The sequence below is a fragment of the Ictidomys tridecemlineatus genome, chromosome 15 (assembly GCF_052094955.1).
Source record: "Ictidomys tridecemlineatus isolate mIctTri1 chromosome 15, mIctTri1.hap1, whole genome shotgun sequence".
NCBI lineage: Eukaryota > Metazoa > Chordata > Mammalia > Rodentia > Sciuridae > Ictidomys > Ictidomys tridecemlineatus.
This window is the reverse complement of record NC_135491.1, coordinates 42,920,693-42,939,124: the sequence shown is the minus strand read 5'-3', so window position 1 is coordinate 42,939,124 and position 18,432 is coordinate 42,920,693. Positions and strand designations below refer to the sequence as shown.

Sequence of the window (18,432 nt, the reverse complement as noted above, 5' to 3'; positions counted from 1 at the left end):
GTACACAGAAGGTGCTCAGCTATATACAGAAGATGCTCAATTACTCCCAGTGGCAGAGGCCATGTAGAGAATGCATCTGGCTTTTGAGAACATTGCTTTTGCTTGGGGGATGGAGGGCTCACAGCCTCTGTCACAAAGCAAGTGTGGCTGCTTCTCCATGGTGCACAGACCAAGCATCTGTCCCTAAGAGGTGATCCTTGTTGAAGGGCCACTGGAGACCTTCTGGCCATCCATCTAAATGATAAACCAGGCCATTTTACTGGAAACTGGGCCAGTGAACCATACTTAACATTATCCACCTTTGGAGGACACTGAAGTCCCCCAAGTGCGGCTAGGGACCCCTCCCGAGGGGTACTGCATGACTAGATCATGGTCTTTGGAGTAAAATATCTTTGTGTTCCTATCTTTGGCCTGCTGCTAACTGGCTGTGTGATCTCAGACAAATTCTTTAACTTCTCTGAACCATAGTTTCCTGGTTTGGGACCTGATGCTCATAATACCTCCAGAGTCCTGGGAAAAACTGAGGTTAGCATCTTTAAGTACATGATACCTCATAGGCGCTCAATAAATACTGGCTCATATGATTATCATTATCATCATTAGCAGCCCTGAGTTTTAATTTCCTTTGTAGTGGTGGTTGTTCCCTCCAGCTGTTGGTGACTGTGCTGGGATCACCCGAGGCCGTGAGTCAGCCTGCAAGAGCTATTTTATAATTAGCTTGGCAGATGCAGGATGCATTGGAGCCCCTGCCGGGGATCACAAATTAATTAGTGTGGTTTGTGGAGGAGGAGGCCCTCCAGCAGGTTTGATGGGACAAGCCAGGCCCCATGTGTCTGACCTTGGTTCTTGTGGCTCTGCCGAGGGGTGAGTCCCACTAACACCAGCGAGAGATGGGGGTCCTAGGGTCTGTGATGAACCTAGAGCCACAGAGGGTGCCCCTGCATGTTTATAGGCCCAGTCACAACCATGGGCTGGGGAGAGGCCCAGAGTTCCAGGGAGGCCATGGGAGGAGGCGTTTCCATTACACAGGATGCGTGACCTGGCCCACGCCTCCGCTTCCCCCCATAACCCTCCACCTGCTTACCAATTCTCTCCATCCACTGGCTTAGTCAGGGCTGGCTGCCTGCTCTCCATGTTGAGAGCTCCCCCCACAAATCATTGGGCAGCACCCATCCATCTTCCTCTCACAGCCTCAGCAGCCCAGAATCATGACCTGTTCATTAATGGCAGTGTCAACTCCTATTTATGTCTGGGGCCGGGCCACACAGGTCTTCTGGCACCAGATCTTCCCCAAGGATCCTGGCCTTGGCTGCATTCCTGCCTCCTCTTGCCTCCTTCCTGCTTCTGTCTGGATCATGCCACTGGGGGTCACCCTCACCTGCACCGTATTCTGCTTACCTCACGGAAGGACAGTAGGTAAGCTGCTTTTATTCAATTAACATTTATAACATACTTTTCCACGTCTTGGGAAACGGAGCCAGGCTCTTCACACACATTAATTATCTCACTAGCCTCGATGCACCCAGGTTATTGTGATTATTCCCATTTTAGAGAGAAGGAAACGGAGTCTCAGGGATTAACCTGGGTCACAGAGCTGGTTACTTACACTGGAGCTAGGATATGAACCAAACTGCCTGACCATGCACAACAGCAACACTCTGAGGGCTTCAGTTGAATGATTGACCAATGCATTCACTCAGATATCCCATCCTCCCAGGACGATACAGAACATGCCCATCATTCCTCATGTCTTTTCTTGGTCCACTTCTATCCCCACCATTCGGATTGCTATTGTCAGGGGTAAATTTTGTTTCTGGTTTTTGGAGAAACGTTATATATTGTTTCTTCTGCTTGGAATATTGTTTTGGGGATCTATCCATATGGTTGCATATATCATAGTTCATTACTTTTACTGTTTTCCATCCTATAGAGAGACCATGGAGCACAATTTGTTTATTTCCTTGCTTACGGATAGATATTTGGGTCAACTGCCATCTTGGACTCCGAGGAAGAACGTGTCTATGAGTGTTCATTCATGTACAAAGCTGCGTGTGGACCCGTCCTCATTGATGTTTGGTTGATGTTGGAGTGGAATTGGTGGGCCACCGGCAGGTGTGTGGTTGACTTTGCAATTGACAAAGGTTTTCTAAAGTGGTAGGGCCACTTTACACACTCACTAGCAGTGTGAGAGCATTCAAGTTGGTCCACATCCTCGCCCACACTTGGAGATGTCAGTCTTTTTTTTAAATTTCAGTCACTCTAGGGGCCAAGTATTGTGTTATATCTCATTTTTGGTTTTATTTTTCATTTCTGTGATATCGAATCATCTTGAGCCTATTTTTCACAGGTTTTCCAAGTCGTTCATATATTTTCTTTTGTGATGTTTCCCTTTAAATCTTTTACCCACTTAAAAAAGTTGGGTTGGTTGACTTTTATTTTTTTGTTTTTTGTTTTTTGTTGATTCTAGGAGTTCTCTACAGAGTCCTTTTATATAGTTTGCCCTGCACCTACATCTTGTTTCTGAATTTTCTTAAAGGTGTCACTGGTGAGAAGAAATCAGCAGCCCCCCTCACTTTTGGTTACAGACAATCCCCAGCAGTGTGACATGAGAGAACACAGTGTGCTTCCATGATGTGCAGAATAGAGTAGGAGCTCCGGAGGGCCACTCCCTTTGTCTTTTTTTCCAAGTAGGTTGGATGTCCTCACCTCTCCATCCACCCACCCACAATGTCCTTTGTCTTTTTTTCCAAGTAGGTTGGATGTCCTCACCTCTCCATCCACCCACCCACAATGTCCCTCATTCCTAAATGCTCAGCTTCATGTAGGCGTTCAGCACTGAGCTCCTTAGGCTGACCCACCTCATGGGAGCTATCTGAATGTCAGGCCAAATACCAGCGACTCTCTCACGAGGACCTGTGTTGTCTCATTGTGTGTGTGTGTGTTTTTTTTTTTTTGTGTGTGGGGGGTGCTGCTATAGATTGGCAGCTGTTGCTTTTCAAGTCCATTTTGCTGATGAGGAAACTGAGGATTTGAGAAAGATCAGGTGACCCACCTACAGTCACTGGCACAGTCATGATAGTCTTCGATTCCACGGGCAGCTCTATTGCCACCTTCGTCATCGCTAGCTTCATCCAGGTCCTCTCGTATCTTTGTGGGGAGAATTGCAGAGCCCTGTTCCTGTTTGCTCGCTCACTGCAAATTCTTGGTGTCACCCATGCCAGGGCCTCATTAGGTTCCCAGAACACAGTCCTTCATCAAGCACTGTACTGCTCACCGGAGGCCTATACACCAAAGGACATGCGTACCCTCGAGGTGTCAGACTAGGAAGTGGTGAGGTGTGTACATACAGCAGATGGAGACACTAGGTGTCCAGGAGGAGCCCTAGAGAGAAGGTGCCTTCCCTGCTTAGGGAGGGTTGCAGGAAGCCTTCTCGGGGGAGCAGTTGGGCCAGGGCTTGCAAGTCAGATGCCATTTACCCAGGTCGTCACTGCCTGGAAAGGAAGGCACATCAGAGCGAGGAAAGGGCATGTGCTTGTGTCCAGACATGACAAGGTACAACGTATGCAGAGAAGAGCGTGGGGTCTGGCCTGACCAGTGGTAGGAGGGGGCGCTAGAGGGTGAGTCTGGAGAGGTTGGCAAGGTGAGATCATGAGACACCTGGTCTGTCAAGTAAGAGCCTTAGGTTTTGCTCTGAAAGTACTGGGACTTGAAGCAGGGGAGGGCGTGGCAGCCAGTGCTAGGGACCCATCTGTGACCGTTGTGAAGAGCAGGGATGGGGGTGAGCGGCTTTACAATGAGGTCTGCAGGATATTCGTCTTCTAGCAGCTGGTCCAGCTGAGAGCTGACAAAGGCCTGGCCCCCAGCAGAAGGTAAAGGCTAGAGGGACATCTGCATCTAATCCTTTACCCAGGGATGCTGCTGAGAGGTCACTGGCCACAAAGTAACAAACAAACAAACACAAACCAAGAACCAAAAAACTACAGGTGTCATGAGGAATGCAGAAATAGTCCTCTCTAAAAGGGGCAAATGAGTGACTTTAATGGAAAGGCCCATCGTGCCCTTCAGATGGTGGTGTGGGACCCGGAGTGTCTGACCAGGACAGATGTAGTTCTGCCTTGACCCTGGAGATGGTGCTGGGATGACCGTGGTGAGGCTGGGTTAGAAGCCTGAGACTTCAGGGCATTCAGTGGCAGCCCAGGGACCTTGGAGGTGGGGGTAGGGGGTGAGGAGACAAGCCCGGTTGGCATCTTGGCATTTTGTGTGGTCAGACAGATGTGGATTCGCCTCTGCCTCTGAAACTTTGCTCTTGACTAAACCCCTTAATCTCTCTAAGCCACGGCCTCCTCTTCTCCCCAACAGGGATAATAGCCCTTGCTGAGGTTTCACATGGGGTCTTACGTGCCAAGATGCATGGAAGGAAAGCCCTTGGCACATGACTCCACTCTCCCAGTGTGGCGTCTGGGAATGTCCGCTGAAGTCATCCCCAAAGCTTCTTAGCACATGGCACAGATATGGGAGCTGTTTTCTAGGGAAACTCCATTTCCAGAGTCTGGGTGCCCCCTCTGCAATCTGCCACAACAATAGGGTCCCCGGGAGGGCCTCTCCCCAGGAGAGTTATTTGTGCTTTTTTTTTTAGGTAAGAATCTCCAGTTGCTGCTCTAGTTAAAAGAACATCCTCCTCCTGCAGGGCTTCAGGGCTGTGCAGGCAGTTAAGAGGCTGAAACTTCAAAGGCAGTTTCCCCCCGAGGAACAGTCATGGGTTGTTCCCGCTGCCCTGCTGTCTGCCACTAAGATGTCCCCTCTGCCCCATCCTGCAGGAGTCACGAGATCCTGCCTCATTACCCATCCTGTGTGGCTCCTTGACCAGGGGGAATGAGGCAGACTGCCTCAGAGGACAAGGGGCGGTTTGTGCTGGGTCATGACTATATTTCTCTCCCTGCCTGTGGGGTTGTGGGAGGCCTGGGCCAGTGAATAGCACCGAGATTGCCTTAGAAACGCCGTTATTACTGAAAACCGGCAAACTTCCCCCCTTATCTCCAAGGCAAAAGGAGGCTGAGAACCCTGATAAGTGCCTTAATAGATGGCTGCCACCGACTCAACAAATAGCTATTAAAAACTATCAATTATTTAGATATGGGAAACTGGGGGGAAAGGCTTTTAGGGGCACTTTTAAAGCCCACATAGTGTCAATAACAGCGTTATTAATTCCAGCTCCAAGATCATATTTAAAACATTGGTTTTAAAAAAACCAAAGTCCTTCCGGGAAAAAAGAAGCTTCATAAACATTCAGACTCTGAGCTAATGAAAATTCCACGGGCCTCCAGGGCCCTGCACAGACCTGGCCTTCAACCCTGCTGCCTGCTGAGGGCTGTCTCAGCCTGGGGCTTGGCCCAGGAGCAGTGCCCAGGCTGTCCTGGCTCCTGGGACTTGACCTTCTCTGGCCAGACACCTTTCTGGTTTAGAATTGCATCTCTGCGCAGGGCCCCTGCCCTTCATGGCCAGTAGGGGGAGCCAGGGTTCTCAGTAAAGGGTTTCTCTTCCACAGCATAAGGCTCCAGAAAATCCTTAAGACAAGGGTGTCTTTTCCATCCTGGATTTTGACAGAGGGGCTGGAAGGGGGACCCAGTGGCAGGTGACTGACCTGGAAGAGTGGGCAGTGTTTATGAAGGATGATCTCTAGATTCAGGGTCTGGGCCCCTGCTCATTGATCTGCCTCCCTCTTAAACAAGAAAAGCAAACTTTAAAATTATCTTTCCCAGGAAAAACCTCCAGAAGAGTCCCCACTCCATCCTTGAATTCTGGGCTTCTGGATCCTGCTTTGTGACTGCCCCAGAGGGCAGGCTTTTTGTCCCCAGAGAGAAGGGAACCAAGAACTGTGCTCTCTTGCTGCCTCCTGCTTCTCCTATTAACACTCACCCTTCTCCACCCTTCATTTTATGAAGGGCCTGTGATGGGCAGGGACTTGGGCTTGGGGCTGCAGGAACCAGAGGACTGTGGGGGAGAGAGATAAAGAAGGACAAGAAGTGACTCTTGCATTCAGGGTGGAGCATTTGCTGAGTGTCCATTTGAGAAAGGGGACTCTTGGGAGCTTCACCTGAGGAGCCAGTGTGACGTTGTGTTACTGAAACCTGTGGGTCTTTACTTCCTCATCCGTGAACAGGGGCCAGGCAGCCCCGAGTCACCCACAGCCCTGTATAGAGAATCAGGTGTGGCGATGGAGAGACATTTTCTTGACCTCAGTCAAGAGGGGACACATCACCTCCTCCAGAAGTCCCCCAATCCCCTTTACCTAAGTTAAGCAATTATATCCCTGTCTGTCCTCCAAAGCCACATCCTAGCCCTAGTCTGAACTGTCTGGGACACACTGCCATTATTTACCTGTCACTGCACTGAGGGGTCCACAGAGTGGCGATGGCAGATATATCTGATTCATGGCTGCCCAGCTGCCTGGTACTTTTCAGGGAACATTGCAGCTGCCGAGAGTAAGATGTTGGGATGAAAGAGGATGTAGGAATAACTCTTCCCTTTCTGGTTTGGGTCCTTCCACTGATGGTCATACCATTGGGATGGGTGGAGACACAGGTGTGACTTTTAGGTGTGTGTGTGGGCACTGTCTGGGGGCTTAGGACTTGGGGTCACTCTGAAGGAGAATCTGACCATTGAGCAGGTCTGAACTCTGGGAGTGGGTGAGTTTCAGGATAGTATGAGGCACTGTTTTCCATGGGTGGCCCACATGTCACTAAGGGTGGATGCGTTGCAGGGGATGTTACCATGGACCCAGATACAATATTTACAGTGCTGGGTCCCTGAGTGAGAGACGGTCCCTGAGAGCTCCAGCATCCTGTGCAGGTGAAGGAGGCAATTGGTGCCCAGGAGCCCTGCGGCTCTTCCCTGCTCTTGAATGCAGAGCACGAAGGACTGAGGCAGGCGCCTTGAGCAGGCGACAGTATCGAGGGCAATTTAGCTCACTGTTTTCTTTTCTGCTTACTATTGATGCTATTTTTTACTTCCTTCAAATACATTTATTTAAGTTGAAAATAAAAGGAATCAGTTTAAAGAAAAATATGAAGCCAACAACAGTCCAGTCATGTAAATGTGGCAAAAATCCTGATGCTCATCCAGGATGACTATAGAGGTGGAGGGCACAGGCTTTGGACATCCTGCCTCTGACTCTTCCCGTGGTACGACCTTGGGCCTCTCTGAACCTCAGTTTCTCCATTTGTAAACAGGGCTGAGACTCCTTCTCAGGGATTGCTAAGACGAGCAAATGAGATAGTGCATGCAAAGTGCTTAGCACAGGGTTGGGCACACAGTAGGTGCTTAATAATTGTGCACTGTCAAAAAGGTGAGTTTGCAGCAGGCTGAAGCAGTTTTTACTCCTGGTGGAGTGAGGGAGGGTGCTCCTTGGGCATGGAGGATATGAGGAAGTGGGAACTCTGAATGTTCAGGAAGGGACCAGGGAACCAGTGGAGCAAGAGAGTTCATCCCATCTAGGCCCTGAACAGCAAGCCAGCGCTTTCCTACCCCTGCTCTGCCACCCTGGTTTCCCTTCAAGATTTAATTCATAATTACAAATGCTTATAATGAGATCCTGGTAATGTTGGCCTCAGAGCTTCCTGGCCTGGAAGTCCACATCTTCTACTGAAGTTCCATATTAACCCTCTAGCGAGAGTAGCTTCAGCTGATGAAAATCACCAGCACCTCTAACTCACAGGCCAGGAGGCTGCTTTGAATAATAAAAGCAAGATTTCCAACCTGTCTGTCCATTTCTCCACCCATTCATTCACTCAGTAGGCATTTATGGAGAGTATGCTGTGTGTTTCACTAAAGCCAGGAGTGCCTCCCTCTCTGGCCTGGGCCTGATTTCAGTTCTTTAAATCCAAGAAAGGAGCAGAAATTCCAGGATCTCTGTTGCTGAGATCCATCCAAGAATTCTCTTGTTCATTTGCTCCGAGTATTTTTTTTAATCTTTATTTTATTTATTTTTATGTGGTGCTGAGAATCGAACCCAGGGCCTCGCATGTGCTAGGCAAGTGCTCTACCGCTGAGCCACAACCCCAGCCCCCATTTGCTCCAAGTATTTACTTAACATTCAGATCACAGACACACACACACACACACACACACACACACACACACGTGTTCATGCACATTGCTTTGAGTTATCTCTCTGTGCAAAGTGAGCTCCTTGGTCTGTTTGGCTTATTTTTCAACCTGCAGAAAGAATGGGTGGCCCACATGTCACTAAGGCAGGAGAGATCCAACACCCAGAGCTCAGGTTTAGGTACCTTAGCGGGGCACTGTGTTGCTACTCAGGTAAGCTAGTTAACCTTCCCCTGGGCAGCCAGCCTGCAGCCCACCTACTGAGCCTCCTTCCTGCCCTCCAGCTCTTATGTCATTCTTGCTTCCGAGTCTCCGTGGGGTCAGGTCCGTTTCCTAGGACTGATATTTGCTGGGTCCACATTCTCAGACTTTCTGGGTCTGAGCTCACACACCTGCTTTGTTCAGGCAGGTGCTATACTGATCTCTTCATTTCTTCTAAGAAATTAAGAGGCAAGTCCAGAGTCAGACGTCAGGAAGAAGTAGGATGAGAATTTGAAGACTGTGATCTGGCAACAGAGACCTGAAGCATTCCTTGGCTCCCCCTGCCTTGCTCTATGATACAGTGATGGTTCCCAAAAGCCTGGGCTGCCTGGTGATGGACTGAATATGTGAACTTGTCTAGTGGGCGTTAAGTGAGTTTAGCTACGTTTAGATCAGAGGTGCTGCTGCTACCTCTCACGGATGTGAGCGTCTACCTACAAACTCCCTCTGATTACCCACGTTCCAGCATGTCCCTGGAATGCTGTCCCTCCTACGCCTTTAATTCAAAGCATTTATTTATTTTGCTTTGCTTTATTCCCCAAAGGATTAGGGTTGACCTACAAGAAAAGATTCAATAAAGTCATAATAAAATATAAATAAGAACAACAAGAGAAGATGCTGTTCACATCACGATGCTGTGTTTTCTGCATCCCGCGGCCCTTCATGGACCAGACTATCTTTGCTTCTCTAGTCCTTCTGTGCAGAAAGGTCTGGCCCATTATGTTCTAAGACACACATACACCATGCTGGTGACCTCGATGGAAGGATACTAGGCTCCCCCGGGTTCCCCCGTGCATGCATGATCAGTAGATTCGCATCCCAATCAAAGTAGCTAATTTGAAAGGCGAGTCAGCCTTCCTTATCCTCTCATCTTCTCTCTCGATCAGCTTCCTTATGCTGACCAGACGGTTCTGCCTTTTGGCCTTAACCCGGTGGCTTTGCAGGCATAAGGAGAAGGTCATCACAACGGGCAACATGGAAACTCTCATGGGTAGAGCAGCAGCATGTGCCATGAGACTGCTTGGGTTAAGGCCCCCCTGGCACTGAGGGGCCTTCTTCTCCATCCCAGGGTCTGTGCCTGATTCCCCGGTCTGTGGAGTCGTGAGGCACTGGTCCATCCCAGTTCCCCCCCAGATGATGCAAGTCCATCTACCACTTTGATTCCTTTTCCTTGCCCCAAGGAAACATCATCCTGGGGTTGCCTCTCATCCAGAAGTTGTCTAGGCTGAGCTGTAAGGACTACAGGTGGTGTTGCTGGGAGGTCATGGGACCCGAAGGAGCCAGGAGGGAGCTGGCTTGTGTGAGCTCAGAGGACATCACTGTGATGGCCACGGTGACGTTTCCCTTTTTGTCCCCGGCCCAGCGCATTGAGCACACTGCAGCCTCGTTTGAGGAGACTGTGAGACTAGTAAGTGTGACTGTGCAGGGGACTGAGATGACACCTGTGGGCTCCCGTGAGTAGACTGAAGAAGATGTTTTGATGGATGTGACACTTGTCATTCCTTGGGGGACCGGGAGAACTGGGTTGGAAAATTCTTAGGCAGGAATCTTGCAAAGTCTTGGAAAGGACCCAGTCTTGCTCTTGACCAGCTCAGTGGCCTTGGACAAATTGGCAAGCAACTGGAACAGGGCTCACGATACCTGCCAGGTATTTGAGGATGACAAGATCTATTTTCAAGGTGTCCAGCACCTGTATGAGCCCAACATCCATGGTTCCCCTCCCATTCTCCTCTTGCTTGGAAGAAAGGTCTCATCTCGGTTCATCTGTGCTCCATAACGAATACTTTGGATGGGTGGTTTATAAACAGCAGAAAAGCACAGCAGAAAGGCTCAGAGTCACAGTTCTGGAAGATGGTAAGTCCAAGATCAAGGTACCAGTGAATCCAGTGTCTGGAGAGGGCTCTGCTTCTGTTTCTGGGATGGTGCCTTCTTGCTGTGTCCTTCCAAGGAGGCTGGGTCCTCCTTATAAGGTGGAAGGTGGAGGGTGGAAGAGAAGGCAGCCCTCTGAATCCCCTTTTATAAAGTCACTGGGTCCACTCCTGAGGACTCCTTCTCTTAATATGATCACACGGGATTCTGTCATGCTCCTACTCAATATCCTTCCATGGCTCCTCATTGCCCTGATCAGTCCTACACTTTCCTGACTGGTCTTCAAGGCCTTGAGTGACCCAATCCTATTCCCTTCTTTATTGTCTTCTTCTCACTCCTGCTTACCGGATCCACTCCTCCTCTGAGGTTCAGTTGTGGCTTTGTCTTTTCCAGAAGTCCTCAGTGACACCTTCTGAGTCCCCTGGTCCCCGTGGTTCCCTGTATCAGCACATTTCATCCTCCTCTCTGTCTGGATCCCCCACGATCTTGAGTCATGGCCAGGTCTGCCCTGTTCCCTTTGTCCCCGGGATCCTAGCAGTGTCTGGCACTGAGTGGCTGCTCATGAATCCTTTCTGCATGAATGATCAAGTGAATCAAGAGGGTCTTTAACATCCTCTTGGAAGTCTGTTACCTTCCCTGACACCAGTTGGGGAGCTGTGTCTCCCACTGTGGCTTTAGAGACTTGGGAACGGAGATTTTACTGCTTAGACTCAGCACATATTTCTATTCTGTATGTTCCCGTTTCCGGCTTTTCTATTCCACGGCCTGATATTACAAAAGCGCTCCACTCTTCCGTATCCCTGAGCCCACCCACCCTGTATCTGATGCTCAAGACCCTCCGATGCTTCCGTAGGAGGCTTTTCATCTTCCAGACACAGCCATCTCCGAAATGCTTTTCAAAGCTGCTTGAAAGTGGAAAGCTGTGGCTTTGATGTCTCTGTTAGCTTCTCTGTGGGGGACAGGCCAGCTCACTCAGGTCTCAAGGGCCTGGGGACAGGGAGGCAAGCCTGTGGGTGTGTGGAGGACCAAGAGCCAATCAGCTGGGACTGAAAGTGACAAGGAGGCAGCCCTATCCCGGTCACCAGGTTCCATCCTCTGCCTACCTTGGCCAGCAGGTTCTCCCCTCTGGAGTGGACCCCATGGCTTCTGCTCACACCCTGGCTTTGGGACTTGCTGGAATATGTCCTAGCTACAGCCCTCAGTGGCAACGGCCTCTGGTCAAAAGGAGCTACCTCACCCAAGCATAAGCCCACTCCGATAGCCAGTGATGGGATGCTGGTGTGGGGGGCAGTTATAAAGTCCTGCCCCCCTGGCCTCAATTTAGGACAACTCTAAGGGGCCATCCTGGCTCCACATCTCCCCTGGGGACATCTGTCGCCACCGTTACCACCCACTGCGGTCAGCTCTACCGACCCCACCCTCTCCCCCTTTCTGGGTGTCTCTCCTAGGCCCACCAGGCAGTAATGTCTGGCAGGAGACCCTCTAATCTAGTGGGAGACAGGGGCCAACCAGATCACCTTCGCATGTGTTAGGCGACAGGGGCTTCCTGGCCCCAGTGCGGGTGGAGCGGTGGAGAGTGGATATGTGACGAGACAGCCCAGAAAGCATCCGCTGCTGTGGACCTGGAACACGGCCAGGAGCCCAGCTCCCCGTCCCTCCCCTGTCCCTGGCTCCTCCACTGTGGCCTGGGACACAGGCTGAGGCCTTGTTTAAGGCACCACTAGCAGGAGGAGTTCCTTTGACAGCTGTCCTGAGATTTTTCCCAAGAGAGGGACACGTCTAGGAATGGCAGCCAAAGGGAAGCGAGTCGCAGGCTTGTTAGGAGCTGGGCAAGCATGTGGCGGCGACCGGGAGGCTGTGTGGCCATGAGGCCTGAAGAAAGTTTCCTATGTCCTCCCGGTGTCTCCAGCATGGTCACGTCTGCAAAACAGGATGGCCACCCTCACCCTGCCTCTTCCTGGATGCAGGAAGTACAGGACAGTGAGCCCAGGACTCTAACATGCAGAGCTGCCTGCTACCAAGGACACTTCAGGGCTGAACTCTCAGATGACCAGGGCTTCCTTCCTTGGGAAAGAGACTGTAGGGGGGAGGGGGGTGACTAGAGGGGCAGAAGGACAGACCCCTTTCCCATGAAAGTCCCTTGACTCCGCTGCTGCCCATGGTGCCACGTCAGTGGCCATGTGGCATCTGCGCCCCCTTGACTGTCCTCTGAAGACAAGCCATCTGGCAGCTGCTCCTGCTGCTATCACCTCTGCCACAGGCACCTGCCTGCCAGCAGAGGGGCAGAGGGAGGGCTGCCTGGTGCTCACCCTGGGGAGCCTCTTCCACTGTCATCCTTGTCCTGATAAACTTATGGCACTTGGCAGAGGAGAGGGTGACAGGCCCCAGCTCTCTATTGGTGGCATTGCCCCAGGCTTTCTGCATTCTGAGTCCTTCTTCCCCTCCCTGTAGAGGGGTGATTATACTTGATTTATGGATGAAGAAATAATGGGCAGGAGGTTTAAGTTCAAGGTCACCAAGGCGGTGGGTGGAAGTCTGAGCCAGATTTAAAACTCAAACCCACCTGACTTAGTCCTGCCCTTTCCCTCCTGCATCGCAGCAAGTTTGAAATTCACCTGGTGCCAGTTCACCTGGGCTCAAAGTCCCCACTGCCACTATGGAGGGACTAAGTGTGCCACTTGACATGTGAGGTGGACTGCTCATGTCTGATCTTCACTGTGACCTGCTCTGGGCTGTGCATTGTGACCATCCTCATTTTAGAAAACAGGAAACGTGCCCTGTGAGGCCTTCTTCCACCTGGCCTGGCATTCCCATGGCGCCCAGAGAAGCCTCTACTCCCAGCCCCTCACACTGCCATGGCTGGTCCCCCATTTTCCATCTGTGGTTGGAGGGGATGTCGCTGCCAGTGTGGAGAGGTGAGCACCATATGCTAGAATTTCTGGTGACATCCAAGGAGCCACGTTGGAGTTTTCTGGACAGAGCAACTCTAGCATTTCATGCAGTCAGTGCCTGCTGAGGGTGGCTCTGTTTTCCATTGTCTTTCCCTGGTGGAAATTGGGGAGTGGGCCTGGGGCTGAGCAGCCGAGAGAAGAGAGGATTGGAGGCATGACTGGCCACTTGGGTTCATTTCTGACCCCTGTGGGTTGCCCCTCCAACAAGCCTCTGCACTAAAAGATGCAGTGAAAAAGTAAAACAAAACTGGGTCCCGGGGCTGGGAGCCACGGGCTTCAACCAGAGGCGGCCTCTGCAGGTGTGGGATAGTGCCCCCAGCAGCCTCCCCACCCTGCAGAAGGAAGTTCCTAGGAGGCAAAAAACGAACCCTCACCTTGCCTCTTCCTCCACCCCAGGACTCCCTGCTCCTGCCAGGTAACACGTCATGGTACTAATGAATGCCTCGTTCTCACTTAGCAGATTCCAATTTTAAGCAATTGCTTGAATCAAAGTTATTAATTGGGTCCTTAATACACTTCAGAGTTGAAGCTGGTTTTGATTAGTCTCCATCACTATTAAAATACATTTTCCACTGAGTGGAGATTTTCCTCAGTGGTGGCCAGGTTGCTAACGAACAGTTGTCATCGTCTCGGGACACAGAGCCATTCTGGACCTCCCCCTAATGTTACTCCTTTTCTGTCTTCAAAGGAGTTTTTCACCATCACAGCTCTTCTATGGCCAGTTACCCAGTGGACACCATCAAGAGTGGATTGAACAATTCCTCTGGCTATTTTAAAATAAAACTTAGAACATTCCGAAGAGCATCAAGTAAAAAAAAAAAAAAGCCATTCTTCTATTTCCACTGTCAAATTTATCATAGTTGCCCCTGATTACACAGGTATTATACGACAACAGAGCTCCTTTACCCTGTGAGAAAATTTAGAATACAACAGACAAATCTCAGGTCTCCATCTCTCTAAATCCTAATCCCTTCTCTTTTCTCCAGTAAAATACTCTATAATGATTTTGATGTATTTAGTCCTGAGGGGGGGAAAAGAAAAAGAAAAGGCTTTCACATGCACTCACATATCCATAGGAAATAATAACATCCCCATGCATATTTCCCTCTTATAAATGGAATTATGCTATTCATATCATTGTATAACTTGCTTTCTTTCGCTGGACAATGTGATTTGTAAGCCTATGTCCAAACTGCCAATTCTCATTCACTGCTTTTAACTGCTGTGCTCCCGATGTTTTAAAAAGTCTATTCCATTAATGGACAGGCAGGTTATTTTCAATTTTTCTTTGCTGTCCTAAGCAGTGCTACAGCGTGCGTCCTTCTGCAGGGGCCTTTGTGCACACGTGTGCAGGGGTCTCTGGGACACCCTGAGCAGCAGTCAAGTGATGTTATTCTCAGTTTCAGTGGAAGCTGCTGTTCAGAGTGGAGATGCTAATGGTAACCCCTGAAGCTCCCCAACCCCTCCAGCAGCCTGTGAGAGTCATGCTGACCCTGAGTCATCACCTGCGTTGATAGTGTGTGACTTTTGCCAGCCTGAGGATGCGCTGCAGCTGCTTTGAAACCAGGTAAGTTCCTGGAAGCTCACCACTGTTCCTCCTCTTACGCCAGAAGAAGGATAACAAAAAGTACCTGTTGTACAGAGTGATCCCCTCGCCTGCTTATGGGGACATAGACCTCTGTCCCTCCCATCCCTACCAGGCTGCTTTCTCTTCCTAAAGTGAGCTCCTCATGCTGTCTAACAGTGTGCTGAGCACCTGGGGTGGAAACTGTCTTGGGCAGCATCAGGAAATTAGACCTGCCCCAGACCCATATCCTGTAACTGACTCCACTCAGCGTGTGTTGGGCTGGGAGGCCCTGGATGCTATCCCACCTGACACCTCTCCCTGAGGACAGCTTTGACCTTGATCCTTAGTGAGCAGGAGCTCGTGTGGCCCCCTTTAGAGGTACAGTGCTGGGACTGCATCCTTTATGAAGTGTGTGGCCAGTCAGTGGTCACTGCTCTTACTTCCAAACTGCTCCCAGTCAATCAGTCGAGGGGGGATTATTATTATTATTTTTCATCCCTCTGGGATGTTGGAGTATTTTGAAAAGAACAAAGGCCTCATCTTTGCGACAAGCCGCGCTGAGGCAGAACAGCTCATTTTTTCCACATCTGCCTCTGAGATATCATTTACCTAGTTAAAAAACAATCACAACAAACGTTGGCACAGGCTGGGCTCCAGCACCTGCAGGTCTTAGAGGGACCAGCTCAAAGACCCCGGAACAGCCAGGACCCAAAGGAGAGTGGGATTCTCTATGGTCAGTTTCCAAGGGGACCCTGTCGTGCCTTTGGGGAAGTGACCATTTCCTTGATGGTGTGATTTGTGGGAGGTGACTCTGGGATCACAAGTCTCATTTAGGAGCCACAGGGTGGACCAGCTTCATTCCACTGGACTCTGTTTCCAGTGGAACTGTTCCCATTCTCGAGGGGAGCATCAAGGTTACTTCTATTTGCAGATTTTTGTTTTCCAAACATACCAAAGAGCCATCCTGAAGAAGTGATTTCTGTTTAACATGAAGCTGGGGAAGTGGTTCTTGTTTATTAAAGCATACGCACCGACAAAGCCCGCTTGGCTTTGTATTACCAGAATCAGCCTGGAGGCCAGGATGGGGCAAGGAGATTTTATTTTATTTATTAAAGGAAACAGATTTTCTACCTGCTTCATGACTGCAGGGCCAGATCCTCCGAAGAATGATTGCATCCTGGGGTGGGGGGATAACCCTGTCTAGGGGGAGCGGAGGAAACCAAGACTTGCCCAGCCCTCTGTGTTCCTAACACTCCTGCCCTCCATTCCCTGTGGGCTGCCCCTGCTCCCCAGGTGCTGCTCTCCACTGCGCACTGGGCAGGTGCTCAGTAACCAGATTGCAAAGAGATGAAGGAAGGTTCTCCTCCAGCCCCACCAGCCTTTGTTGGAACAGCCCCCTTGTGTAAACCTTTGGACTTGAACATGCCACATCAATCTCCCGAGTGCGACTGTGTACCGGCTGGCATGTTTGCAGCCACCCCTAATTTACCTGTCCTTTTGGCCTTGTCTGCTGATTAAAACCTCACCTGGAGGTGTATCTCACCTGAGTCCCCTCTGACCTTTTACAGCATCCTCCCTGTTCCCTCTGCCCCTATGCTCCTTGTTGGCTTTCACGGATGTAAGGTCCTGGGTTCTCCTAGGAATATGGTGGCCATGTTGGGTGCTCTCATCCAACACTCTCACAGCTACCCACCCCCCAGGGCCCCCTTCCCTGAGTGCTCCGCTCGCCTAAGATACGCTGTGTAAAATGCAGGAGTCAGCAGAATGCTTTGGGTTGGTGTTCGAATTTGTCACTTGGGCTCTTGTCCAGACTCATGGTCCCCCTGAGCTTAGACTTCCTGTGTAGGGACAGTCTTCAGCAGGAAGGAAGCAAGCCCCACACACCTTGCCAGGTACATTCCAGGGCTCCATTAGTCCAAGTTTCCATTCATTTTTCTCTTCTCTTCTCCTCTCCCAAAGGGAAGATTGACATCATTGCCATGGAGACTGGAAGTTGAGCATCTCAAAGTGAGGCTGGAGGTGCGTCAAGGACAGTCCTAAGAATGGGAGGCCAGGGTAAGCCTGCAGGTGGAGGTGAAGAGGCCCGGGCTTGGCAGAGGGCAGGATGTGGAGCTGGACTGCAGCCACAGGCTGAGTTCCACAGGCTGAGTTCCACGGGCTGTTCTATCCATTCAGGGCCTACAGCCTCTTCCTCTCAGGCAGGAGGTGAGATGGCCTGAGGCCAGAGGAGCAGCCACTGACAATAGATGAGCCTCAAGGCAGAGGGGAGCAAGGGAGTAGAAATTCACTTGAGGCTCCACGTCTGAGCTCCAGTTCTCAACATGGGGACCAGCTCTACCGTTTCAAACTCTAAACCCCTGTGTGTGGTTGAGGGTTTTGGTGGCGAGTCTGTCCCTGAGCCCTGTAGGGTCCTCCTCAATCCTGCCTCTCAGATTCCCGGATGTGCTCCCTGACCCTTCATGCCTGATGCAAATGGGACATGGCCTCACTCAGGCCTTGTCTGCTGGGTGGGACATCTGAGGGTCCCATTTCTTCCTCCCCTGTTTTCTTAGTCTGCATCCCCCTCCTGTACCACAGTCCTTCCTCTGGATGCCACCTGGGCAGGGTGGGGACCCCCATCTTTCCTCGCCATTTGAAACAGACTCACAGTGGTGTTTTCAAACGCCAGTAGCTGCAGCCCTTTTGTTGACATGAGGCACAAATTCAATGACCATTTTGGAAAAACTTTATATCATGTTTATTTCTTCAGTTTATCTGTGAATATTTATTTAAAAAATGACCAATCAATGTAACCACATAAAAAGATAAATTAAATATCAGCAATATCTTCATCAGGACAATGCCCCTCATTCTTCATTTACTCTGGAAAACTATAGAATTCTGATCACCCATGGAACTGGGTCAATATGTTGTAAATGACTGAATGGATTTTATCATCTATAAGTTTTTGTGGGGTGTCATTAAAACAGGTTGTCACATCAGCATGGACCCCATCTTTCTCAGAGTTTATGGTGATAATTATGACAGCTCCTTGTATCCTCACAAAGAGGGAGGTGCTGTCCCCACTTTTCAGGCAAGGAAACCGAGGCTCTGAGAGGTCAAGCAACTGGCTGGAGTGAACTTGAATTTGAGCTTTGTTTGTTCTAATAATAGCAAGGTGCTTTTCCAGCCTTTTGATTTACGTAGCACATCCCTTTTCCGGTCAGTATTGCTGTTCACCATATCACAGTAACACTTAGAAGCTTCAAACAATAGTTTAATTGTGCTTAGAGATTGTATGGGTCAAGAATTCAGATAATGCAATGGGGACCTTTGGCTTCTTCTCTGTGATATCTGGTGCCTCAGTTGGGAAGACTCTGAATCTAGGGACAGGATGATGGGGCCTGAAATCACCTAAGACACATTCATTCATTCATTCATTGGCTCATTCCTCCATTCATAGGGCTTCCATCTGGGCTGGGATGACAACTGGACCACCTACATGTGACTTCTCCATGTGGCTGGACTTCCTCCCAAATAATCTCTTGAACTTCTTACACGGCAGGGAATAAAGTGAAAGAAAGTTGCATGGCCTTTAGTGACCCAGCCTTGGAAGCCACATGGTGCCACTTCTACTGTCTTCCATTGTCAACGCAACGGTGTGCCGACTTAGATCCAAGGCGAGGAGATGGAGGCCAGCCT

General features: G+C 50.2%; 1 long non-coding RNA gene across 1 annotated transcript in view; it reads left to right on the top strand.

Annotated features, from left to right (window-relative positions):
* Positions 1-17,591, top strand: part of LOC144370882 (uncharacterized) — a 42,772-nt gene extending 25,181 nt beyond the window's left edge. The window contains exons 2-3 of the long non-coding RNA XR_013430947.1: positions 14,585-14,751; positions 16,711-17,591. This is a non-coding gene — a long non-coding RNA (uncharacterized LOC144370882). The remainder of the gene's footprint in view (positions 1-14,584; positions 14,752-16,710) is intronic.
* Positions 17,592-18,432: the final 841 nt, after the last annotated feature.